The sequence below is a fragment of the Ornithorhynchus anatinus genome, chromosome X3 (genome assembly GCF_004115215.2).
Source record: "Ornithorhynchus anatinus isolate Pmale09 chromosome X3, mOrnAna1.pri.v4, whole genome shotgun sequence".
Taxonomy (NCBI): Eukaryota; Metazoa; Chordata; class Mammalia; order Monotremata; family Ornithorhynchidae; genus Ornithorhynchus; species Ornithorhynchus anatinus.
The window spans coordinates 30812196-30839420 of record NC_041751.1 but is presented as its reverse complement, the minus strand read 5'-3'; the positions used below and the strand labels follow the sequence as shown (position 1 = coordinate 30839420).

General features: G+C 42.4%; 1 long non-coding RNA gene across 1 annotated transcript in view; it reads left to right on the top strand.

The window, feature by feature from the left end:
• Window positions 1–22020, top strand: part of LOC103171396 — a 102044-nt gene extending 80024 nt beyond the window's left edge. Inside the window, exons 3-6 of the long non-coding RNA XR_003755709.2 lie at window positions 12661–12790; window positions 19145–19254; window positions 19769–19835; window positions 21741–22020. This is a non-coding gene — a long non-coding RNA (uncharacterized LOC103171396). The remainder of the gene's footprint in view (window positions 1–12660; window positions 12791–19144; window positions 19255–19768; window positions 19836–21740) is intronic.
• The last annotated feature ends 5205 nt before the right edge of the window (window positions 22021–27225 follow it).

The window sequence follows — 27225 nt, the reverse complement described above, 5'->3', positions numbered from 1 at the left end:
TAGAAGATCTGTTCTCAAAGAGGCACTTCATTCCCACTTGTGTAGCCTAGGGGGAAGAGCAAGGGCCGGGGAGTCAGGAGACCTGGGTTCTACAGTCCCAATTTTGCCACTGCCCTGCTCTCTGACCTTGGAAAATCACTTAACCTCTCTGGGACCTAGTTTCCTCATCTAGAAAATGGGGATTAGTAGGGATCTCCCTACTTCTTACATAGGACAGGGGTGCTGTCTACTCTGGCAATCTCACATCTACACCTGCACTGAGCACAGAGCTTTGGTACACAGTGAGGGCAAGCTCTAGAATGTCTTTAATACTTAGGCTGCTCTGCCGCAGATATCTCCAGGTTTCTTTGGCTAGGCCCCATGCTGATCAGAATGTTTCCCCTTGCTCCAGAGTCACCCTTCCATATCCCTGTAAACATAGACTCCACTTCTGACTGCCAGCAGAAGGCTGAGTGCTTTCGAATGCCTCACTCATCAGCTGAAGCTGGCTTTGCCTGTTGAGATTTATGAACAGGAAGGAGGAGTGTGGCCAAATAATGCCATTTATTAAGCATTTACTATGGGCCAAACATTGTACTAAGTGCTGGAGCAGATTCAACTTAAACAGATCGGACACAGGCCCTGTCCCACGTGGAGGTCAATGTCTAAGTAGTGGAAGGAGAATGGATCTGGGAGTCAGAGGACCCGGGTTCTACCAAAAGTGGACCGGACTGCAGAGTTGAGGTGGAGGGTACTAACTGGGGGTGGGCTGGGCATACATCAACAGGAGTCTGGATGTCCTTGGAAGCTTTTGGGGATAGGGCACATCTAAGGGAATGCCAAATTTTTCACATTGTCGGCACTATCTTATTCTTATGTGTCCATACATCCTCTGTCTGCCTCGATCTCTCTCACTCTCGTGCTCTCTCTCTCCTGCCTCGTTTTCATGTTCAAGCAATCTTTTCTGTCAGGGCCCCCTGCCTCTTTCCCAGCTCTGCCATAGAGAGCCAGCGTAATGGCCATTTATTTATCTGCATGGAAGAAGGAATGGGTAGGGAGCTGGGGAAATAGTAGGGCTCTGAATTCCACCAGAAAACATTGCTTGGACATGGGGAAAGGCCAGTACTCAGCAAGGGCTTTCTAAAGAGCCCAACTCTGGGGGGGAAAAAAGGCATCTGATTATTGGCAAATATCTCTTTCCAGTCTTGGGGTCCAGGAAAGAGGGACAGGATCAGGAGTGTGGGTGGGAGTATGGGGGTGGCTGCTGGTTCCATTTGGCTACTACTCTAAGGGGTTGAAAAGAGGTGGGGTAAAACTGGAAAAAGGGCGTGAGAGCGAGCGCCAGTATAGGAGTGGGGGAGGCCCTTCAGGCTGTAATCCGAGGCCCAACAGTTTTGCCTGATGGTTGGCTCTTCCCCCATGGGGCAGAGGGAATAACTTTGGGGTGGGGAAAGGAGCAGGGTGAAGCCAGGGAGGTGGCTCTGATGATATCGTACACGACATGACATAAAGATGTCAGATTACATTGCACATTGCATCATGGAAGGTGGGGACGTAAAATGGATCTGCTCTGAACCCCCAAGAATATTTTCTCTGTCCTTGGAGTAGCCTCCTTTGTGATAGCCTAGCAAACTCTCTCCCTCCCATCATTCATAAGTGCCACACTTCCTCCATGAAATGAACTTCCCTGATTAATGAAATGAACTTCCCTGATTAACGTACATCTACCCCAGTGCTTAGAACAGTGCTTGACACATAGTAAGTGCTTAACAAATACCATAAAAAACCCCACTGAATTGGAAGAGCGGTGGCAATTCCAACTGAAATATCTCTAGACTGTAAGTTGGTTATGGGCAGGGAATGTGACTTTGTTGTTGTATTCCCCCTAGTGCTTAGTATAGTGTTCTGCACACAGTAAGTGCTCAATAAATATGATTGAATGAATCCTGCTACAACTCCCCCTTTACTCATTACCCCTTTAAATGCTTGTATCCATATTCAGAACCCATAATGTCAATACTCTTTCATTGTGTAATTGATGATGATGAGTCATGAGTCACAGGTTTAACTTTTAACACTAAAATTTATTTATGAACAACATTCAACATTCAAAGGGGAAAAATCACATAACTCTTCCGTGTGTTGATTTCCTCATTTAAACTAAAAGTTTTTTCTCGCCATTTATCTCATGAGTATATTTAGAGGCGATTAATAGACTAAAGTCTATGAAATAATTTGAGCTCTTTATGCAGTCGTCCCCAAATCCCACCAATTTGGAAGAATCAAACACTTATGGTGATAATTAGCAATTTAGAATCTTCCAATTGGGTGGGGACTGAGTGTGAGTGTGTGGAGAATTTTTTTTCTTTTTTTTAAGCATAAAACCTCTTGCAATCTATTTAGATATTTAAAAATCTCTGGGCAATGAATTTACCACTTTCTGCAGATTTCACCCCAGAGGTACAACACTTATCAGGCGATAATAATAGCCTCATTTATAGACCCACACAGAGAAAAAAGTGAAATGGACACCAACCACAAGAATTTAATATCATCTTAATTATTTTTTGAAGGGTTTGTGTCTCGTGCAATATCCTGCTAGATATATTTTGAATATTGTGGTTAAGCAAATAGGTAGGAAATGTAGCCATAATGTGGAAGGTACATTCTTGATTAATTTCTTGTTAAGGAAAGCTTAATTATAGTATACACACCATAATCAGTGCCACACATGCACACACAAATGCCTATCAAGACAGAGGCACATTGTTAGAGGAACATTTTCCAATGACATTCAACCCAAAATGTGCACTGAAAGCACACATAATGGGAGAAGTGATTGTAATTATAGATTGAGAAATTTAAATTTCACAACTCCAGTCCATTTTCATAGTTTACATGATTTTTGAGAGCTGGTTGTGAAAAGGTTTATATGCTTATGAGAGGTAGAATTGTAATCAATATGGGATTGGGATTCAGGAGACCTGGATTCTGATTTTGACTCTGCCACTGACCTGCTGTGTATCTTTGGGTTGGTCACTTTAACCTCTCTGAGCTTTCATTTTTTCCTCTGTAAAATAGGGATGAAATGCTCCCTCTCACTCCCACTTCCCCCTTCCTCCCCCACTTTGTGTAGGACAGGGATAGTGTCTGATCTGCCTATCTTGTATCTGCCCCAATGCTTAGCTCAGTGCCTGGCACCTAGTAAGCACTTAATAAATACTGCAATTACAGTTAGAACTGAAAGTTTCTTATGCTCCTATGGCTCTCTGATTTACACCAGCCATACGAATAATTTGAGAAAATCATTAAACCTGGCAAATAAGCATAAACCTCATTTAAACCTGGCAAATAAGCATAAGCCTCATTTACATTACCACTCATATCAGCACCCCACCGGCTAAAACCCACACCCAAACCCCTCATATACATCCTTAATCCTTCTGCCCTGTTTCTGTTTTTTTCCTTACTGTCGCTACTGTTTTTCTCAGCTGCCCACACTACATGTAGAGCAGAGGGGTGGTATGACTGATCTGTGCTTCTCCAGGAATGAAGAGGATGAGCTAAAAAAAAATAATAATCATGGTACTTATGTGCTTGCTGTAATAATAATAATGTTGGTATTTGTTAAACGCTTACTATGTGCCGAGCACTGTTCTAAGCGCTGGGGTAGACACAGGGGAATCAGGTTGCCCCACGTGGGGCTCACAGTCTTAATCCTCATTTTACAGATGAGGTAACTGAGGCACCGAGAAGCTAAGTGATTTGCCCAAAGTCACACAGCTGACAAGTGGCCGAGCCGGGGTTCGAACCCATGACCTCTCACTCCAAAGCCCGTGCTCTTTCCACTGAGCCACGCTGCTGTAGGCCGAGCACTGTAGTAGATACAAGATAATCAGGCCTGACACACATATGGGGGTCCCAGTCTAACGGGGAAGGAGAACAGGTATTGCACCCCCAAGTTAGAGAGATAGAAACCGAGGCACAGAGAAGTTAATTGACTTGCCCAAGGTCACACAACAGGTAAGTGGCAGAGCCAGGATGAGAACCCTGTTCTTTCCACTAGGCTCCCTGCTTCTCTGTGAAGCAGACCGGTGGTGGTAGAGGCAGGAGCTGTGCTGGTTTCCTGTATTATATTCTGGAGTGGTCAGAGACAAGAGGACTGGGTTGAATTCTCCAGGAAATTTCAGCACTCATACACACGTCCATATTTAATTTAAAGTCGGTCTCCCCCACTAGTCTGTGAACTTCTGGGCTGGGAACACATCTACCAACTCTCATATTGCACTCTCCCAAGCGGTTCATATAGTGCTCTTCAGAGAGTAAGCACTCAATAAGTTGATCGATGATTGATTAATTGAAGACCGGTCAAGAAGAGGTACCAGATTAAATAGCGAGAGGATGGGGGAATGAGTCTGCATGGCTTGTGGCAGGAATACCACCTGATGCAGACTGAAGAGCACCTCAGTAGCAGGTCTGGATGAACAAGAGAAGGCCTCTGTGCTTCGGGGCTCATTGGTTGAAGTACTTAAAGACCCACATTCATTCATTCAATCGTATTTATTGAGCGCTTACTGTGTGCAGAGCTCTGTACTAAGCACTTGGAATGTACAATTCGGCAACAGATAGAGACAATCCCTGCCCAACATGCCTGGCCCAGATTTCCTTTAACCTTGGGCTAAATAAAGAGGCAGTCAGTTTCATAGATGCTTGGTAGCAAGCAGTCTAAATTTTATTTATGTTCCAATCCAAATAATTATAAATTATAGAACCTTATTTCATCAGTGATTATTCATGGCTGCCAAATTTTTCTCCTTAGGACATTTTTGTTGAAATCAACTGGGGCTAGATTTTCCAGCGTGATGATTCCCATTATAGGCGCCGAGGAGCTAAATAATGGTCTCAGAGACTTTACGCCTAGCAGAATCTAGAGAAATGTTCACTTGACACACTCTTTCCCAGAAATTCGGGGCACACTACCATTGCTAGTCATTAATACAAGAAATATAACTATCAGAAAAACAAGAAAGAAATGCAACCCAGTTGATCAAACGACCATCAGGTTATGCAGGACACAGACTAGAAACAAATGATGGTGTTCAGAAAGTTAACAAATGACACCACAGAGGGTATATGAGCACAGTTATACCCTCTAACCACAAAACTGCATTTCAAGTCATTGTTAAGCAAAAGTCTTCTACATAAAAGCAGTTCATCAAAAGCTGGAAATCACGGTTCTCCCATAGATGGCAGGGTCTGTAGCAATCAAGTAGCTGAGAACTGAGAATTGTAGAGGTTTGTGTCCTGTGGGTAGGTGATCGCAGTAGGGAGGGTGAGCTCTTCAACTTTCGCAGATGGGGATCCAGGGTGCAGAGAAGAATGGAAACCTTAGCTTGTATTAGCTTGTATCTACTCAGTACTTAGTACAGCCCCTGGCAAATATAAGTGCTTAACAAATGCCATTAAAAGCAGAAAGGAAATCCTAGAAGGCAGCACCTATACATTCAATGCCTCAATCACTTTTTCCTCTGCAAAACCAAGAGGTTTAATTGCTGAAAGTCTTTTAGGTCTCACGTCCAAAAGGAAACTCCTTGTCTTCCTACCCAAACCCTGTCCTCTCCTTGACTTTCCATCATTGTAGATTGCACCACCAAGTTCCCTGTCTCTCAAACCCATAACCTTGGCAATATCCTCAACTTCTCCCTCTCGTTCAAGCCCCAGTATTCAATCTGTCACTAAATCCTGTCGATCTACCTTCACAACATTGCTAAAATCTGCACCTTCCTCTCTATCCAAACACCTACCATGTTGATCCAAGCACTTAACCTCTCTTGCCTTGACTAGTGCATCAGCCTCTTTGCTGACCTCTCTGCATCCTGTCTCTCCCCACTCCAGGCCATTCTTCACTCTGCTGGCTGGATCACTTTTCTATAAAAGAGTCCAGTCCACGTTTCCCCACTCCACAAGAACCTCCAGTGGTTGCCCATCCACCTCCACATCAAACTCCTTACCAGTGGCTTTAAAGCACTCAATCACCTTGCTGCCCTCCAATCTTACCTTGCTGATTTCCTACTACAACCCAGCTTGCTCACTTCACTCCTCTAACACCAGCCTACTCACTGTACCTTAATTTCATCCATCTCGATGCCAACCCCTCACCCCCGTCCCGCCTCTGGTCTGAAATTCCCTCCATCTTTGTAGCTGACAGAACGTCACCCTCTCAACCTTCAAAGTCTTATTAACATCATATATCCTCCAAGAGACCTTCCCTGAGAAAGCCCTCATTTCCCCCTCTCCCTCTCCCCTCTTGCATCACCCTAGCACTTGGATTTGTACTCTTTATTCAACCCACTCTCATTCCCTCAGCACTTTTTGTGCATATCCATAATTTATTTTGATGTCAGTCTCCCCCTCTGTACTGTAAGGTCCTTGTGGGGAGGGAACGTGTCTACCAACTCTGTTGCACTGAACTCTTCCAAGCTCTTAGTGTAGTGTTCTGCACCCAGTAAGCACTTAATAAATATGATTGATCGATTAAGGGACTTCACCAGAGTACCTATTTAGGGACTTCTCCTAAAATAGGCAGTGTACCACTGATATAGTTGGAAGCCTTAACAATTCTATGCCTAGATTACAATCCAGGGATGCTTTGGGAGCTTGGTCCCCTCTATTATTAATATCTGGCATACAATATTTCATTCAGAAAATAATGACTTTAGTTCCACGGACCTTCCATAAGTAGCTAAAATAAATGTGGCTACATTTTATAATAAGTGACAAATCATCTTTTACTCCTTTGGTGTTCACGGTGATATCATTAATCAGCACTTGAACTCCTGTTAATAAATCTCGATGTTCCTGAGTGTGGGGAAATGCATTATTCTCCTGTTGGCTAACATTTTGTGTACCGCTCTCTTTGTTAAAAGCAACTCAAAAGTTCCAGGGAAGAAGCTTTATTTTCAATTCAGCTATTCACCGGTTTCACTTTGGAGAAAAACACAACTACCCTGGGATCTCATTAAGAACTGTGAAAATTGCTTTGTCATTTGTCTGTTGTCCCTGGCAGGAAAATAGAACTTCATCATTATGATTTTGCACCCGTACTGTATATGAATATTTGGTTTTGCTCTCGGGTAGAATGTCTATCACTGCCAATATTAAATATAGATGTGAAGTAATAATACATAATGGGCATGGACTGGTTTGGTCTAATTCTGGGGAGGGTGCTTTCTGTGGATTGATGCTCGTTGGAGAATTCATCTGTCACTCTGGACATGGGCGTGACAGAGCATTCACACACAGGGACCATCTCTGACAGAGCACAAGGTTGCTGGTGTGGTGTTGAGTTGGGGTTCTGGTCAGGCATTGATGGCTGAATGCAGTCAGACATAGGCTATGTGAGATAAGAAGCAGCGTGGCCCAGGGGTTAGAGCAAGAACCTGGGAGTCAGAATGAACCTGGGTTCTTATCCCAGCTCTGCCACATAACTGCTGTGTGACCTTGGGCAAATCGCTTCTCTGTGCCTCAGTTACCTCATCTGTAAAATATGGATTAAGACTGTAAGCCCCTGTGGGAGAGGGACTGTATCCAACCTGATGTGAAATGGACACTGTGGAGGGGGCAGGCTGACACCTCCTTCTTTCCCCATAAAATGGAGGAAGTGGGAGAAGGGGAGGCCTCCTCGAGGGCGAGCAGCAGGTGAACCAGATCTGAGAGATGGTGAAAAGAAATGAATGGGCCAGGGCGATTTGCACACAGTAAAGTGGTGTGTCCACAAACCATAGTGAAAAGGAATTTATGGGAGAGGAGGATGGAAGGAGGAGAGAATGATGGGTGGGGGAGAGGGGTGAGTTGCTAGATGTGTAGGGGATGGGTAGTTTTGAGAGAAAAGGAGAGGGAGAGAACATAGGGGAGGAGGCATACCTTCAGATACTGAAATGATTGTCCCTCAGCACAGCCTCTAGCTGCTGCAACTTCTCCAACATTTGACTGGAAATGTTTCTTCTCCTCTGGCTTGTTCACAGTGGAGAATGGCTCAATTAGCTGGGCTCCAGGGAATTCTTTTTCCTGGGGCATGTGGTTCTGAAACCTGGGCCTGAGGTTGACATGGTCATATGCAAGTAAAACTTGCCCTTTGCTGCATTTGTTCTCTATAGTGCCTGGCACTGTTTTAATTTCTTCCTCTTGGGGTCACAGTCTTTCTGAGGCCTAGGCTCTAAGATAGTTACTTTGTTTCTTATTGCCGAATGCCTGACTGACCTGTGCCACATTTTAAAATTCTGTTCATAATCTATTGTGTCAATTGGTAAAAGGAAGTTTAATAAATGGACTTCAGGAATTGATATTTGAGTCCACACAATGGGTTTTAAATGGTTACAGTAGAGCAGATGTGCTCAACAAGTGAGAATTAGCTGAACTGATTAACTAAAAGGATCCAGAAATAGTTCCTATTCAACATCAGGCTATGTAAGAGAAACATTTCAACATTTTGGTCAGGATCTATGCCTCAAACTAAAGCATCAAAATGCAATTTTATCAGAGTGTGTGAAATAGCAGATGCTCTTTTTATTCATCGACATGTGAAATCTTTAAAAAAAAATTACAGTTAGCCTCAAAACTCTTCTAAAGCTGAAAGTCCCAGTAATTATACTCTGTGTGACATAGCTATTTCCTTTAATTCATTTTATTTTTATTGCCTTCAATTTCATGTGCTTAGTCATCCTGCTGTTAAAGGGCTGGCTCAAGCCACCATTACTCAACTGTTCTTAACTTTTCTCCTACCCTTTCAAAATTAAATAATTCTAAAATGTTTCATTTCTTTCCCCACCGCCCCCTTAATAGTGGTATTTGTTAAGCGCTTACTATGTGCCAAGTGCTTTTATTAAACACTGGAATAGATATAAGATAATCAGGTCCAAGCAGTGTGGCTCAGTGGAAAGAGCACGGGCTTTGGAGTCAGGGCTCATGAGTTCGAATCCCAGCTCTGCCACTTGTCGGCTGTGTGACTGTGGGCAAGTCACTTAACTTCTCTGTGCCTCAGTTCCCTCATCTGTAAAATGGGGATTAAGACTGTGAGCCCCACGTGGGACAACCTGATTCCCCTATGTCTACCCCAGCGCTTAGAACAGTGCTCGGCACATAGTAAGCGCTTAACAAATACCAACATTATTATTATTAGGTCCCTCATTAGGCCCCAGTCTAAGTAGGAGGGAGAACAGATAGTGAATCCCCATTTTGCAGATGTCAGAACTGAGGCACAGATTAGTTAAGTGACTTGCCCAAGGTCACATAGGCAAGTGGTGGAACTGGGATTAGAACCCAGATTCTCTGACTCCCAGGCCCGTGCTCTTCCTATTAGGCCACACTGCTTCCTCTTAAGAGTCTATCTCCACACTCTGTCCTCTCATCGTATCTCCACCCCCTGCCTTTTCCTATTTCATTCTCTCTCAGCTGGGAAAAGTCTTATCAGTTAAGTTCATTTCTTTCATCTATCCAAGTAGGAGGTGAATCTTTGAATGTTAGGGTAGTTAGGACCTTGAGAAGTCATTTGTCCCTCCCTCTATCTCCAGCAAGGCCTCAAGGAAACACCCCTGTCAAGTGATGAATACATCCATGTGTTGGCTGTTAGAAGCAGATTCAAGGAGAAGCAGCGTGGCGCAGTGGAAAGAGCACGGGCTTTGGAGTCAGGGCTCATGAGTTCGAATCCCAGCTCTGCCACTTGTCAGCTGTGTGACTGTGGGCAAGTCACTTAACTTCTCTGTGCCTCAGTTCCCTCATCTGTAAAATGGGGATTAAGACTGTGAGCCCCACGTGGGACAACCTGATTCCCCTGTGTTTACCCCAGCGCTTAGAACAGTGCTCTGCACATAGTAAGCGCTTAACAAATACCAACATTATTATTATTATTATTATTATTAGTTATTCCCTGTGCTGCATTTAACCAAGAAATTTTAGTTATGGGACTCCCCTATCTATGCACACTTATTTAATTTACCCACCTGGAAAAATTGAACTGAAATTGAGACTTGGAAAATGTTCTGAAATTGTTCCCATTTCCTGCCCATAGATTCTGTCTCCCGACTTCTTCTCCTTGTTGTTGTTCATGTGCCTTAATAAGAAAAACCCATCCTTAAATAATCAGTTGTCGGTATTTACTGAGCACTTACTATGTGCAGAGTCCTGTAGGAAGTGCTTGAGAAGCAGTATGGTGTAGTGGGTAGAGCATGGGCCTGGGAGTCAGAAGGTCATGGGTTCAAATCCTGCTCCACCACTTGTCCGCTGTGTCATGGTGGGCAAGCCACTTCACCTCTCTGTGCCTCAGTTACTTCACCTGTGAAGTGGGGATTGAGACTGTGAGCCCCACATGGGACAGGGACTGTTCAACTTGATTTGCTTGTATTCACCCCAGTGCTTAGTACAGTGTCTGGAACATAATAAGCGCTTAACAAATACCAACATTATTATTACAACACAATTAGTGGACACGTTTCCCTTCCATTACAGTTTAGTCGTTTAATTGTAAATTATCTCTTCCACCTGCATCCAATCTCTTAAAATTTTGAATTCTTTCTATTTTTTCAGATTCCTTAATTTTTTAATGGTATTTATTAAGCACTTACTATGTACTAAGCACAGGGGTAGATAGAAGGTAATCAAACTAGATGTAGTCCATGTCCCACGTGCGGCTCAGAATCTTAATCCCCATTTTACAGGTGAGGTAAATCAGGCACAGAGAAGTTAAGTGACTTGCCCAAGTCACAGCAGACAAGTGACAGAGCCAGGATTAAAATCCAGGTCCTTCTGACTCCCAGGTCCATGTTCAATCCACTAGGTCATGCTGCCTCTCTTGATATATCAACATTGGTGGATTTGTCCTACGTTGTCACCGTTGATATTTCTTTCTCTCTTACCAGTGGAAGCTTGTTGTCTGCCAACTCTGTTATATTGTACACTCGTCCTTAGTACAGTGCTCTGCACACAGTAAGCACTCAATTAGTATGATTGATCCCATCTCAACTACAGACTCAGCCTTCTCATCGCCCTCCCTGCTTCCCACCTTTCTCCTCTCCAATCTACTTCACTCTACTGCTGATTCAATTTTCTAAAAAAAATCATTCTGTGCCACAGTGCCCCACTCCTCAGAAACCTCCAGTGGTTGCACACCCATCTCTGCATCAAGCAGAAACTCCTCACCACCGAATTCAAGACACCCTGTCAGCTCTTATCTCCTTACTTATCCTCAGTCCTCTCTCATTACAACCCAGCTTGGACCCTCCACTCCTCTCTGTTACCAGTCTAATCACTACCCCTCACCTTACCTCCTGCCTGGAACTCCCTCTCCCTACCTGACAGACCACCACTCCTTCTATCTTCAAAGCCCTGCTGAAATTCCATCTCCTCCAGAAAGACTTCCCTGATTGAACTCTCATCCTTCCACCCTATTTTTCCAATCTACTTAGTCCCATCCCTTAAACCTTTAGGTACTTCCCCCAACCCCAAAGTATATATTCTGGTACTCAGTTGCTTCCCTTATCTCTAATTTATTTTAATGCCTTTCTCCCCTACTAGACTGTAAACTTTTTGAGTGCAGAGACTGTGCCTATCAGTGCACCTGTTTATTGTTTTTATTGTACTCTCCCAAGTGCTTAGTACATTGCTCTGCACACAGTAAGCGCTCAATAAATATGATTGAATTTGCACTGTACTCTCCCAAGCACTCAGTACAAAGTAAGCTCTGTACAAAGTACTCAGTAAATACTAAGGGCTAATTAATAATGATGGTATTTGTTAAGCGCTTACTATGTGCAAAGCACTGTTCTAAGCGCTGGGGGGATACACCGTGAGCAGGTTATCCCACGTGGGCCTCACAGTTTTTAATCCCCATTTGGCAGATGAGGTAACTGAGGCACAGAGAAGTTAAGTGACTTGCCCAAAGTCACATAGCTGGCAAGTGGCAGGGCTGGGATTCGAACTCATGACCTCTGACTCTCAAGCCCGGGCTCTTTCCACTCAGCCACGCTGCTTCTCTAATTGATCGATTGCCTCAAGTCGAAATTGATGGAATTTGAAATACTGCCTTTACTTGGGCCCTGTGGTCTCTGGTCTACCCAGGTCACCTTAAACTGAGGAGGTATGTGGATTCTGTGGTTTTTACTTAAATGATCTCAGAATCCAGGTAATTCATTGAACACGAAGGTAAATTGGATTTTAATTCCAAATGAAATAGAAGTTGTTTGGATTTTAATTCCAAATGAAATAGTTATTTACGTTGGTTGTTGACAAAATGTAGGTCAGTTACCCAATTTAATGAATTCTCAATTCCTCTTAGTCACCTTTTTTAAAACGGCTTCTCTAGGGGTCACATCACTTTGTTACCGTCCTCCACGCTCTTTCTTTGTTCATGTAAATGAAAGAAGATCAACTCCAGACTGAACGTTAAATGAGGGCTGTTTGAGGGGGGTGGGGAACGCTGTGAGTTGGTGCACCTGGAAAGGCAGTCAGGTGAGCCTAATAAAGGTCATCAAAGCCAAGAAGGTAGTAGGGGGAAAAAAAAAAAAGTTGACCCATTAGGGTCAGGACCTAATTCCTGACCTAATTCTGATCTTCATTTTCTGGTACTTGTTAAACTGTACCAGTCTCAGAGACTCAGCTTCTTTGATGCTTCCCTTTCTTTGTGTAAAGGTAAAGAAAACAATTGCATCTGATGAGAATCAACCAGATGGAAGTATTTTAAACCAAAGCCTGGGCTTCCCTTGGCGTGACTGGGCTCTACTGGAGGAGTGGTTTGATTTCCAGCAACTCATCACGTCAGGTAAGTGCTGTGCCAGAAGCATGTCCGTTCTGGGAACTGGGGAATTTCAAACTGCCTCCGGAGAAGATGTGAGATGGAGGCAGGTGAAGTGTAGGGCAAGGTTAGAGTAGGCATTTGACTAGTGGTTGATGTTTGAATCCCTTAAAGAATAACCACTAATTATGCACATTATACAAGCTAGAGACTCTCTTTTGCCTCGAGGTAGTATGGAAAACAACCAAGCCACTCCAAGTGTTAAACCGAAGCTTTTTTAAAAAAAGTCTGAGATTTCTGTCTTTGATTCAGGTGAAACCAAAAGCCATGAACAGAAATGAAATGTGCAATAAAAGGGCAGAGGGTTTTGTGTTTTTTATACATTTCAAGGAAGGCTTAAATCTGACTAGGTAGAAGAAGCATTCGGTTCATCTTTCTGGTAATCTGGTGGGCATTTATAGACTGTATAAGAAAGACACCATTCATGCCCTCCAGGAGGTTACCTTCTGCTGAATTCGTCCTTTTTTGCTTTGCAGAGGTTTTTCTTTGATCGTTTTTTCTCTATTATTAAGATCAACTTCTCTTAATTCTGAAGAGTAGGTTGGAGGAGGAAAAGGCCAAGAAGAGAGGGAATCCAGGCAAGGGTTATGAGGAGGAAGGCTATTCATGGTTGTCATGGGTACCGGACACACAGATATGCATGACTTCACATGAGGTACACTGGATGTGCAGAGTAACATAATGGCATCATGACGCTCTGTTTTTCCAAAGTCTGTCTGAGGCCCCTCAAACCTAGAGCGTATCTCTGGAGGGACCCCTGATCCAACCTCCACTTGTTCCAGAACAGTTGCATTCCCTTCCCAGGTTTCTGTGAACATGGGTGCCCCTTGCAAGTCATAGACTGCCACGGCAGAAGCCGAGGCAGAGAGAGGCTTGATTTGTAAAATGGCAGTCTTGCACACAAAGGTGTCTGGTGCCATATCTGTCCTGAACTGGGGACACACCATCTGAAAAGGCGATGAATGTGACCACCTTACATATGAAATTTCTGGATAACCAGGGCTGGTGTTAGGGGGGAAAAACAAAAAAGTTTCCCTTTGACTCCCTGGAGTCAAAAACTGATGATTCCAGGACTCAGGTCCTCTCTTTAAGTACACACCAAGGTGTTCCTAACTTTCCGTTGACCTATTCGAACCCCTGTTCTGCTTTTCACCCCATCTTTCAACGGAAGAAGGGAACCAGTCTCTACCAATCACTGCTTTCCCTATTGTATTTTTTGGAGAATTTGAAAGGATCTCAGGAATGGGTACGGCGTTCCCTTCATAGGATAGAGTTTATATGGTAACTGCTCTTACCTAAGATTCCTAAAGCCTTTGAGGAAGTAGTGAGATTTGGCCTGGGAGGACAGAGTGAGTAACTTTAGGATCCAGTGTGCTGCTCAAGTTAGAACCTGAGTTCTAATGCCAGCTCTGCCGCTTATCCGCTGTAGGACCTTGGACAAGTCACTTAACTTTTCTGTGCCTCAATTTCCTCATCTGCAAAATGGGGATTCAGTAAGTGAGCTCTCTCCTACTTGTACTGTGGGACCAAATTATCTTGTACCTATCCCAGCGCTTAGTACAGTGCTGATCACATAGTAAGTGCTTAACAGATACTACAATTATGAATTATTCTTAATGTGGGTATGAAATATACTACTGTACCATTACTCCAACAGCCCTGCTGTTAGATTATTCCTATTCCAAATAGCAAACTTTCTTCTTCCGCTACTCCAGAAGTTGTGAATGACATTTTAATGACTCTCCTAACACCAGATAATAGAAGAAACTAAGTTTGGCCAAGTGGGTCCTCAAGAACCCCACTTCTTTTTTTCTTTCCTCATTTTCTTCCAAATTGCCTAGCTCAACTAAAGTACAGGGAACATAAATTTGTCACACTTGGTCATTTTGACTAATGGAGTTGGCCTCTGCCTCTGCCTGGTTAGAATGAGTTGAGTTTAGTGTCTCCTTTGAGGGTTGGGGAAGGGACTTGACCTTTGTAAGTATAAAAGTAACACTGAGATCAGCTCAAATGAAACTAGTCTTCGAGATTGGAGTGAAAAGTTGCTGAATAGCGTCTGCTTGGAAAGCAGATTACAATGAAGGATGACACACAGAAGAATTAAAGTAGCTGTTAATTTTAGAGTCTTGCTAGTTTTAGTTACAAGAAAGACTTAATTAACTTCAATTGGGGTAAGGAGGAAGAGAGAACATCTGCTTTCTTGATCTAGAGGGAGTCAGAATCAAACTTTTGTATTGTTCAAATAGAGGGTTTGGGAATCCTGATTGAACTTTGCAGCAGATGAACATTGCAAGATTATCACTTTTTAAAGTTACTTGGTAAACTGTCTTGACGTTTGAGTTGATGGTAGTAACTGGATGGGTTGGAGCAATCAGAGAAAACCCCAAACTCAGATTTAAATACTATATTGGCCCTTTTAGCATTTAACACTCTGAGAAACAATTTTAGAAGGAAAGAGGTTTAAGGAAATGAGATTTAGTCACTGAGGAGAGGAAGGAAATTCAGTCACCGAGGAGAAGTGTTAATCCATTTCTCTTAAAGTGCTGAGTGATTAGCATCCAAGGAAATGAATCTGGTTTACTATTCACATCCTCTTACTAATGGAAGTCAAATGTACAAGGCTTGTGCAATACACTCTGTGCCCTGATGTGTAGAGTTGGGCAGTTTTGATTTCTGTTTTTCAGAATGTGTTCTAACTGCAGGATGGTGAGCTGTGAATTCAGGCCACCCATCAAAAAACAGTGTAGAGGATACAGGGATACTCTTCTGAAAGTCAGTTTAAAGAAAAGGTAGTGTTTAAGGCTCTGTGAATGAATTACAGCACAGTAAGATGTTGCTATAAAAGCAAGGAAACATTAGCATAGACAGTGCAGATGCTAGGCAGGAGTGCTTTTATATTCCAATTTAATGTTTGTGATTATGCTATACAGCTTTAGCCCTGCAGAAGCCCATTTCTATGACAACAGGAAATGCTGAAAGCTCAGAACATATAACTAAGACCTTTGAAAATTCTGACTGGTCTAAAGAATATTTTACATTCATTGAATGCATAAATTTAAGAAAATGAAAACTACTGAATAACGCATGAAGTACTGACATCTTACAGCTAAAAGCCCTCAGAATGAATTACTTGTTAGCTTATTAAATGTGGTTAGTCCATTTAAAAGTAACACATGAGAAGAATGAGCCAAACCAGCAAGATGCTTGAGCCTTTCAGTCATAGTAAGGAAGCAGTCAATCTACCTATCTGTAATTTACTGAGGGGTTTCAGCCCGGTTTTAAATGTTTTGTCTGTTTCCTTACTGTTTGGGGATGTTGTGAAAAAGCAGAGAGATCGCAAAAACAAACAGAAGATAAACCACAAAAAAACTTTTAATAATCTGATAGTTTTGTGGAAGCTTTTTTTTAAAAAGAAATTAACTTTTGGGAGTTTAGCATTTATTTTCTCATAACAAGGGTGAATCGATTATTGAATGGTTGAATGCACACAATGCATATTGATCTCTCCATGCGAAGCTGCTTTCTCCCAGCAGGCACCTTGCTGCCTGTAACATATTTTAAAAAGGATTACTACTCATTAAATTACAATGACCTGGAGCAATGGTCAACAAAAAAGAAATTGCCTTAGTTCATCATGGTTTGGATCCCTGCCATTGACTCTCCGTGGCTTACTTTCTCTACAGTATGGAGACCCGAGGATCGTACATGGTTGACTGCTTCGACTTCTAGGATTTAATCAAATAAAACCCAAATTTCATACCTGTGACTGAAACTTCAACAAGGGAGAAAGTTTTTCATACTGTAGCCGCAAACCATTTTTTAAGGCTTGGATTAAATTAAACGATAACATTGTTTGGTCAGACTGGGAGCATCAGAACAATAGGTTGTGGCTTCTGCTCTTTGGGTGCTATTGCAAGTCTGCAGCTATATCAGGTCTGAATCGCCTCCCAGTTGCATTCTCAACAACACATTTAAGCTGTTTTTACATAGTCAAATGACCTGCTTATTTAATGAGGGTTTTTTTTTTTATCATTGGGCTTAATATTTCTAAATTGAAAGACACTGTGACTCTCCATGCTTAAGACAGAAGACAAATGCAGTGCTTTTAAATCAGGAAACAGCAGCCAAGCCTGAACTACTTTAACCCAGTAGTCCTGAGGCCCTCTACCCAGCAGTGAGAATAATAATAACGGTACTCATTAAGCACTGGGGTAGATACAAGTGAATCGGGGTGGACACAGCTCCTGTCCCACGTGGGGCTCACAGTTTTAATCTCCATTTTACGTGTGAGGGAAGTGAGGCCCAGAGAAGTGAAGTGACTGTCCCACAGCAGACATGTGGCAGGGCTGGGATTAGAACCCAGGTCCTTCTGACTCCCAGACCCGTGCTCTATCCACTAGACCATGCTGCTTCTCCACAGACTGCCCAGCCCTCCAGCCATCTGGGTTCCCAGCAGCCCTTTCTCCAGCAGGACAGGGTGAGGATTTAGAGGCAGCATGCAGCTTTTCCAACTTTTAGAACATTGGCGATTTGCGGCTATAGCCTTCCCTCAGGGATGAGCAGGGATCCCTCTGGAGATCTGGGCTCCTGGGTCTCCTATAGGAGCTGGAAGACTTCCTTTGTAATATTTAGAACTCTTGGGAGGTGGAAATGGTTTGTCACTGAGAAGAGTTGACCTGGAGCAGTGTGAAGTCTGGGGATTCCTACCTCCAAGTTCCCTGGATGACATTGTCCTATTACCTTGTTGACTCTGTGGCTGTGTTACAATCCATTTGTTACAGTTGCTTTTACATCTGTCTTCTCCCACCTACATGTGGGACAGGAACTGTACCAGATCCGTTATGTTTGTATTTATCCCAGTGCTTGGCACACAATAAGCACATAGCATAACTAAATATGAAAAGGGGATTTTTAGGCCATAACAATAAAGATCTCATGTGAGAGTGAGAGAAAATATCCCTCTGTGGGAAGAAGAGTTGTGAAGAATGATACAGTGGAACTGTGAGTAAATCAGTCCTATTTATTGAGTGCTTAATGTGTGCAGAGGACTGTACTAAGCGCTTGGAAGAGTACAATATAACAAAGTTGGTAGACATAATAATAATGATGGCTTTTGTTAAGCGCTTACTATGTGCCAAGCACTGTTCTAAGCACTGGGGTAGATACAAGGTCATCAGGTTGTCCCACTTGGGGCTCACAGTCTTAATCCCCATTTTACTACAGATGAGGTAAGTGAGGCACAGAAAAGTGAAGTGACTTGCCCAAAGTCCCACAGCTGACAAGTGGCGGAGCCGGGATTAGATTGGGCAGGGATTGTCTCTATCTGTTGCCGAATTGTACATTCCAAGCGCTTAGTACAGTGCTCTGCACATAGTAAATGCTCAGTAAATACTATTGAATGACCTCTGACTCCCAAGCCCGTGCTCTGTCCTCTAAGCCACACTGCTTCTCCTAGACATATTCCCTGCTCACGATGAGCTTACAGTCTAGAGTGATTACAGTAAAGGGAGAAAAAGGCTAGTGATCAGCTGTGCTAGTCCATCCGCTATAGTTGGAAATCTCTAGTGGAAGGAGGGAATGCCAAGAACAAAGACAGTTCAAAGAGGTAGAATTAAGTCATTTCTAAAAGTGCTAATTAGAAGGAAAATGACTGTTGCTGGTTATCAGTAGACAATAGAAATTCTCTAAAGAAAGCTTGTTCTACACCGAGACAATTATTATTATCCAGATGTGTGTATATATATTGATTGGCTGGAGGGAATTCATGAATAACTCTATAAAATGTTCATTAATGTGATTCTGGGAGGAGAAAAAATTTTGTTTTACCACAGATTGTTTATGTTTTGTAGAAACCAGTTGCAGGTGGATTGACTCAGAGAATGCTTTCTTTTGAAGAAAAGAGTTCATCAAAAAGAATGGCATTACATAGGGGAGAGCATGTGTTGATTTTGCTGGATTGAAAATGTATGCCTAGCATTCGCCAAATAATGTCAACTGTTTATAAATGGTTGGTCATATAGAACATTTGATCTCATCTGAATAATTTTAGGTTCATAATTTCATCTCAACAAATTCCATACCGAAAACTGGTTTTTAAAGGTGTAGATCTCTAGAATGAATGGTGAGACAAGAACTCATCATGAAATGGCAAAAATCTGGAAAAGTAGTGGAAAATGGAGATTCCACTGGGGCTCTAACTAGACCATGCTCTGCTTTAATCTGGTCTATGCAGAATCTAGATTACTAAAGCCAACTTTTCTGCTTCCTGAGCTGTCACTTGGGGAAGAAAATTTTGAATTATTTCAATGCATTTCTTTTCAGGTTTGCAGCTCTACTGACCTGGGTGGGAATAATCTCCCGAAGAGAAGTAATAGCACCTTTGGGGCCAGACTGGAATGTAATGTGTAGGGATTGATTGAATAAGAGGAAAGGTAAATTCAATTTACATTGTTCTGGAATAGATGGGGAAATTCTAGGGTGGATTATTCTTCAACAAGAGGGGAAGCACAGTGGACAGCACAGGCCACTTGAAATATTTGTAGACACATGTAATGAGCATGGAAAACTGGAGAAACTGGAGGTCTTGGGGCAACAGTTATGATCACTCATAATGGAGGTGAGGTAGGATAAGACTCATGACTGTAGTATTGGATTAGAAAGATATTGGTTGTTCTGGTTAAAGTGTTAGGGGAAATGAATAAAGGCAATACCATAGGAGACTTTTTTTTTCTTCTCTTGGCTTGGGGATCTAAAAAGGAGGACTATCATTTTTGGCCAACTTTTCAAAATGGCTTTGGGTGAGGCTCTAGAGGTGATAAGGGACCTCCTTCTACCAAGAAATATAGCAAAGGGACTTAGCAGGGCACAGAATAGTAATTCGATTTTAGATTGAATTAGGAAAATGTAATGGTGCAGTTATTAGAGACAGTTACCTTTCTTTTGAAGACTTAGGGAGGATGGAAGCATTGATGGAAGAGATGACAATGACAAACTTCAAGATTCGAGGGGAAAGGTCAGTAAAATAAAGAAAATGATCTTTAAGAAAATCAGTTTTAATATATTTTGGATATTAACTGGAATGACAAGTGCGACTTAAAAGGAATCCAAGAAAGTTGGCCATTCTTTAGGATTACATATTGCAGACTATGCTAATACAGATCAAGTAATAGTAAGATGCTAAATTAACTAAAGGCAGAGCTTCTTGAAAACCTGTAAGGCAAATAGGAGGCTAGGAAAAGTGGAAATTTAGGTCAGATCATTAAAGAAAAGCACAAATGTTCTAAGAACAAGATTGAAAAACTCTAGCTAGGAAGGAGATGCATCTAACATGACATAAATTAAGCAAAAGAGACTAACCCGAGATAATGTTGCCCTGCTAAGGGGCCGGGGGGTAAATGGAGAGAAGACAGCATTTAAAGAGGCAGATCAAATGTGAGCATCTGCAAATAACCCAACCAAGTTTCATTTGCAATGAACAGGTAGAAGCCAAACTAATATACTAACAAAAAATGAGAAGAAATATCCACTGAGGAACAAAAGTCAGACAGCACAATAATAATAATTGTGGTATTAAGTGCTTACTATGTACCAGAGCTGGGGTGGATTCAAGCAAGTCGGGTTGGACACAATCCCTATCCCAAGTGGGGCTCATGGTCTCAGTCCCCATGTTACAGATGAGGCAAGTTAGGCACAGAGAAGTGAAGTGACTTGCCCCAGGTCACACAGCAGGCACAGGGTGGAGCTGGGATTTGAACCTACGACCTTCTGACTCCCAGGCTCATGCTCTATCCACTACACCAGCTGCTTGAATCTCCCCACAAAACAGTGGGGGTTGATTATCTTGGAGAAGAGAATAACTCTCTTCAATTACGTGAATAGGTTTTATGAGGAGCTCTTTAAGAAAAGAATAGCTCATCCTTTCAATTGATCAATGGCATATATTGAGCACTTACTATATGCAGAGTACTGTACTAAGCACTTAGGTGAGTACAACATAACACAATTAGTAGACACCTTCCCTGCCCATAACAAGTTGACAGTCTAGAGAATGAGCCATTTGTCCTTAGTGGTTTAATGATCCAACCGAGAGGAGGCAGGATCAGATAATCCTGATCTAGTTCTACAGTTCTATAATTTAAATTCAAATCCATCCTGGCCCAACTAACCCAGGATTCCCTCCCAGCTCAGTCCTCCTTTTGGAAACTCTACCCATTTGCTCATGAAGTCAACAAGAATGATCTCAGAGGTTAAGGAACTGTCCAGTAAATATAAAAGCTTAGGTATACATTGCAATTTCCTCCTGGCCTTTCCAAGGCGTGACTTGTGCTCCAGAACCTCTAAAAGCGAGTCCAAGGAAGAATTAATTTGGCGTGGGAGTGTAGGAATGAATGTGGGATGGGTGCTATTTAAGTCTGGAGCTGTTCTGAATACTAGCTAATATCCACTCTTGATAGTTGAATTCCCGCTTGCTGGTATGTATTTTTGTGATCTCAATCTTGACTTCTGCTCCGTGTTTGACAAGTGAACAATAAGGTGTAAGACTCACTATTTCTTCACCTTTTAAGTGGGTGGATGCTTAATACATACTCCAGGATGAAAATGTAAAACACCAGCAATCCATAAAACTGTGAATTTTAAATGGGTTTAGATCTAGTTGAGCTCACATTGCTGCTAACATCCCCTGTCCAATCCCATTAGGGTATTTTTCAGGATTATTTTTCTCCACATTTCCACTGATGGCTGATTTATGGTTTTGGTTATGGACAATATTAACTTCCATTTCTAAAACTGAATCTCATTTTCTTATCTCCTTGCATCCCTATGAATAAGTTCTCTTCTCTTAATGACATTTTAAAACACCATCCAATTGAGTGTGAGCTACGAATTTCATTAACATATGGTATACTCTTTCTTCCAGATTATTATTGAAGATTTTAAATGACTGATTCTTCATTATCCTCTGCCCACCTCCCCAGTGAGATATACTGTTGTTTATCATTATCCTTTGTTGATATTCTCACAGCCAGCTTTTATTCCATGAGATTGTTGATAGGGAAGCCAATTTAAATTAATTTTTGAGCAAAATTTCAAGAGACACTATCAGATGTTTTTGCCAGAATCAGAACATCTTATGTCTATTGTGTTTTCTTCATCTATTAATCTTGTACTTTTAATGAAAAATAAAATCGAGTTTTGCTAGCGGGATTTGCCCTGTTTTAGTCTCAGTTTATTCTCTTTATTTCAGAAATTTAGAATTGGAAAAGTTTTATGCACAAGAGAATCACTGAAGATCAAATTGACTTCATTTTGCTCTCTTCTAATGCTGTGATCTATATTTCATGGCATTTTTAGAGAGACAAATACACGTGACTTTTCCTAAAGCAGTTGTTGTCTTGGATTCTTTGCGGGCTTCTAAGAGGACCATGAAATTTGGAAATCTAAGAATTAGGACTTCAAAAACTCTGAACCCTATGTAGAATGTCATTCTGACTTCTAGATTGTTCTAATCATTCAAATAATCCCTGGCAACCTCCAGTAGTTGCCCATCCACCTCCACATCAAAGAGAAACTCCTTATCTCCTGCTTTAAAGCACTCAATCGCCTTGCAACCTCCCACCTTACCTCCCTGATTTCCTACTCCAATCCAATCCACATACTTTGCTCGTCTAATGCCAACCTACTCTCTCTACCCTGATCTCGTCTCTCTCGCTGTCCACCTCTTGCCCACTTGCTGCATCTGGCCTGGAATGCCCTCCCCAGGCCTCTCTTCGTATCTGACAATCACTCTCTCCACCTTCAAAGCCTTATTAAAGACACATCTCCACCAGGAGGCAACTAGGCCCTCATTTCCTTTTCTCCCACTACCTTCTGTCTCACTTTTGACCTTGGTTTTGCACCCTTTATTCCCCCTTTCCTCAGCCCCACACACTTATGCATATGTCTGTTATTATAATTTATATTAATGTCTGTCTCTCCCTCTAGCCTCTAAGGTTTGTGAGCAGGGAACCTTTCTACCAACTCTGTTATATTGTCCTCTCCCAAGCACTTAGTACACTGCACACAGTAAGTGCTCAATAGATAGTACTGCCTACTGCCATTTCAGCACCTCCTCACCTTGCATTTGGGTACTCACACCCCACCATCGCATTTATTTGCATACCTTTACACTCTATTGCTTCCCTCCTACCTGTAAATTATTTTCATATGTCTCCCCGCTGGATTTTAAGCCCCTCGAAGGCAGGGATCGTGTCTTTCTATATACTCTACCAAGTCATACAATTTTGGGGGTTCCCAAGCAGCTGTGGGCCTTTGTTCCCCTAAGAAACACAATTCTTTTCTCACTCAAGCCCTAAGTACTAGTATGCTGCACACAGGTGCTCAGTAAATACCACCAACTGATAGAATGAAATCAATCCAGCATCTTAAAAGTCAGTTTCATTATATTCTTGGAACTCTTACTTCCCGTACTCCACAGTTTTTGTAATTTTTTTTTCTTTTTGCTTGTTTGAACAACTGCTGCCAATGCTATCATCTGTGCTTGTCGCAAGTCTTTGGGAAGCTTTATTCTAAAATATGTGACTGAGGTGTGTTTGACTTTTTGTGTTCCATCCCCATCTTTAATGATGTGACTTTATGGCAGTTGTGGAACCTCACTTAAATTTGTGATTTGTTTTTATTATTTATTGAGCATCAGTAATTTCCTAGACTATGTACATAGCATGGGATTAGTCACAGTCACTAATAATCTAATTAGTGAAAACTAATGTTTGTCATTCTTATTGCGATCCTTACATGCGTGCACAAGCTGTTGAGTAGTTTTCTGTGTGACTGACAGAATGCAGTCGTAATATGAAATTACACTAAAATATTTTAATATATATTTTCATGGTTATGAGGAAGTATGATATACTTGGAGGGCTTTCACTGTTTTATTACTAATTACTTCTCTTCATATTAGGGGGAATATATTCTAAGAGGGAGCAAAAATGGAATTTATTCTGATGCATGTATTTTACCCAGATAGGGTCAGAGATTAGGCTTCCCCTCTCTACTAAGTGGTAAGAGTTGGCTGACAGGTGACCCCTTGCCCTGTTGTGTCTACCTTAGGCGAGTCATCATCCCACATGAGGCTCACAGTCAAAGTAGGAGGGAGTAGGATTGATGTCCCATTTTACAGATGAGGAAACTGAGGCACAGAGAAGTTGAGTGATTGGCCAAGATCACACAGCAGCCAACTGGCCAACAGAGCTGCGATTAGAACTCAGGTCTTCTGATTCCCAGGCCTTTGCTCTTTCCACTAGGTCATTTAACATCTCTGTCCCTCTGTTTTCTGCTTTGTAAAATGGGGATTCAATACTTATTCTCCCTCCCCCTTAGACTGTGAGCCTCATGTGGGTGCACGGACCATGTCTAATCTGATCTTGTATCTACCCCAGGAGCTGCGGATGGTTCCCTCTCATAATAACGATGGTATTTGTTAAGTGCTTAGTATGTGCAAAGCACTGTTCTAAGTACTGGGGTGGTTACAAGGAGATCAGGTTGTCCCACGTGGGGCTCACAGTCTTAATCCCCATTTTACAGAGGAGGTAACTGAGGCACAGAGAAGTGAAGTGATGACCAAAATCACACAGCCAAGTGGCAAATCCGGGATTAGAACCCATGACCTCCGACTCCCAAGCCAGGACTCTTTCCACTGAGCCACGCTGCTTCTCATGGGATCCAGGGGCAAGAGTAGTGATAATAATTGGGGTATTTAAGTATTTACTATGTGCCAAACCCTGTACTAAGCACTGGGGTAAATACAAGATCATCAGGTCCCACGGGGGGCTCACAGTCTAAATGGGAGGGGCACAGATATTGAATCATTTTACAGAAGAGGAAACAGAGGCACAGAGAAGCAAAGTGACTTATCCAAGGTCAAACAGCAGGTCTGTGGTGGAGCGGAATTAGAGCCCAGGTCCTCTGACACCTGAGCCCGGGCTCTTTCCACTAGACCACATTGTTTCTTTGTCTTCCTAAGTAGCCTCTGTCCTTGAGCCTAGTGAGGCTGCTTAGAGATTCGCATCCTGCCAACTTCTTTCTGATTCCAAGAGGCTACTAGCTTCTCTTCTTCTACAACCCAGCCTGCACACTTCACTCCTAGTGTTAACCTTCTCACTGTGCCTCAATCTCACCTGTCTCGCTGCAGATCCCATGTTCTGCCTCTGGCCTGAAATGCTCTCCCTCCTCAAATCTGACAGACAATTATTCTCCCCCGCTTCAAAGCCTTATTGAAGGCCCATCTCCTCCAAGAAGCCTTCCCAAATTAAGCCCCACTTTTCCTCATCTCCCACTCCCTTCTGTGTCTCCTTGACTTTCTCCATTTGCTCTTCCCCCCCCCCCCCCGCCCCCCAGCCCCACAACACCTGTGTCCGTATCTGTAATTTTTATTTGTTATTTGTATTGATGTCTGTCTCCCAGACTCTAGACTGTGAGCTCGTGGTGGGCAGGGAATCTGTTCACTGTTGCAGTGTACTCTGCTGAGCGCTTAATACAGTGCTCTGCACAGAGTGAGTGCTCGAATGCAATTGAGTGAATAAATGAATGAAAATGCTGCATGAAAATAAAACTTAGATTCCTCTTCTTCTTGAGACAGAGAAGTGAACTGACTTGCTCTGGGTCACATGGCAGACAAGCGGTGGAACTGGGATTGCTACCCAGGTCCTTCTGAGTCCCAGACACTTGGTCTGTCCACGAGGCCATTCTGAGGGGACAAAGTTAACTGCCCAACCTCTGGAATACCTCACCTGAGAACAATGTCTCCCTCTGCCCCACATGTAGTGGTGCCTATGGCCATTATCGCTTCTTCTCTTGCCTTTTCATTTCTCCTCTTCTGCTGTGTCTCTCTGTCTATGTGAAGCTACCGGGAGATTTGAAACTGTGGGGGATGTAGTGGTGGGTGAAGAGATTCCATGCTGGCCTCAGTAGGAGGGAAACACCTCCAAGGTGCTTTGCACTAAAGCCTTGTTCTGGTTATTGTTGGTGATGGGATTTTACACCAGTTGATCCATCAACAATTGAGTTTTGTTTTTTTGACCTTGAATTCAGTTCTATTTCTGACAATTTGTTTTACATCTGCATAGCACCAGGCAAAAATTCTCTTAATAAATCTTTTGCTGAAGATGAAGATGGTTTTGGGAAAAGCTTTGCAAGCCCCTTAACTCGACTGGGCCAAGAGCAGGTGCTGTCGATTATCCTTGGTGTGTGCTTATGATTTTTCACCACCTGACCCTTTTTCTATTTGCAAAATACTGTTAAGCCGAAGATGCTTTTGTCACTTCCATTATTGATTACTCAGATACCTTTTTCTGTTAGGACATCGAATGTACTGCCTTGAAGGTTCCAGTTAGTGTGGAACACTGAAACAAAGGCACTAAATCAAACATACATTTCATTCCAGTTCCCCGATCTTTGCAGGGGTTGACAGTTCAGGAGCACATTGATTACTGGGCTTTGCTGTTTTCATGTTAAGCTCACCCCTATCATGTGCCTCTGAATTTCTCCTGCCTGAGGGTCAGCAGCTGCAGCCGCTTTTGACTGACTCCTATTTTTTTTCCCCAGGATTTTTTTGGGTGGGGGGGCTAGAACGGATTGCTGGTTGCCTTTGTCTTCCTGATGATGTGAAGGGCTCTTTCTGCTGATGTTTAAAAATCCAGTCTCCTATTTGACAGGGGTGTTGCAAAATTCATATGGGATTTTATCTCATTACTGTGAAGTGTTCTGGCTTTAAACACCATATGAATATGGATACTACCATATTATTGTGCTAATCATAAGACTGATTATGCATCCCTTACTCACACAAAATTCCTATTGTTTTTGGGTGCCGTCATCTTGTTCAGCTCGAAGTTTAGTTCTGCCTCACAACAACGATAAAATATAGCCTTATGGGCAATTCACCTCCATGATTCTTTTTTTAATGGAAGATGGTGATCCTGTAGTAACAAGTTTTGTGGTGTCATTTAGTGGCACGATATTTCCTTAGTTTAAAGAAGAGTGAACCAATTATCCAGTCATTCTCGCAGAAAACCCCAATTTGACTGACATGCACCATTACTATGATCACGTATGAACAGAGATATGTGTACAAAATATCACAGGGGCAAAAACTTAGTAAATTGTTAAAGGAGAGATAGTGATAGAGAAATTGATTTTTGGCCCAAATATCTTTCTGGTGTGGTAATCTATTTTGAAAGTTTTGTTACCGTAACTACTGATGTCAATCGCTTTTTTAGTGAAGCAGTCATGAAAATAAGCGAAGACCCATATGTTGTCCTAGGGAATCAGGTAGTGGACCTAATGAGAATTAGGCAATTGTCTCGAAAGAGAGTTAAGGTAGTCTGTGTCTCAATTTTTTATCCTCA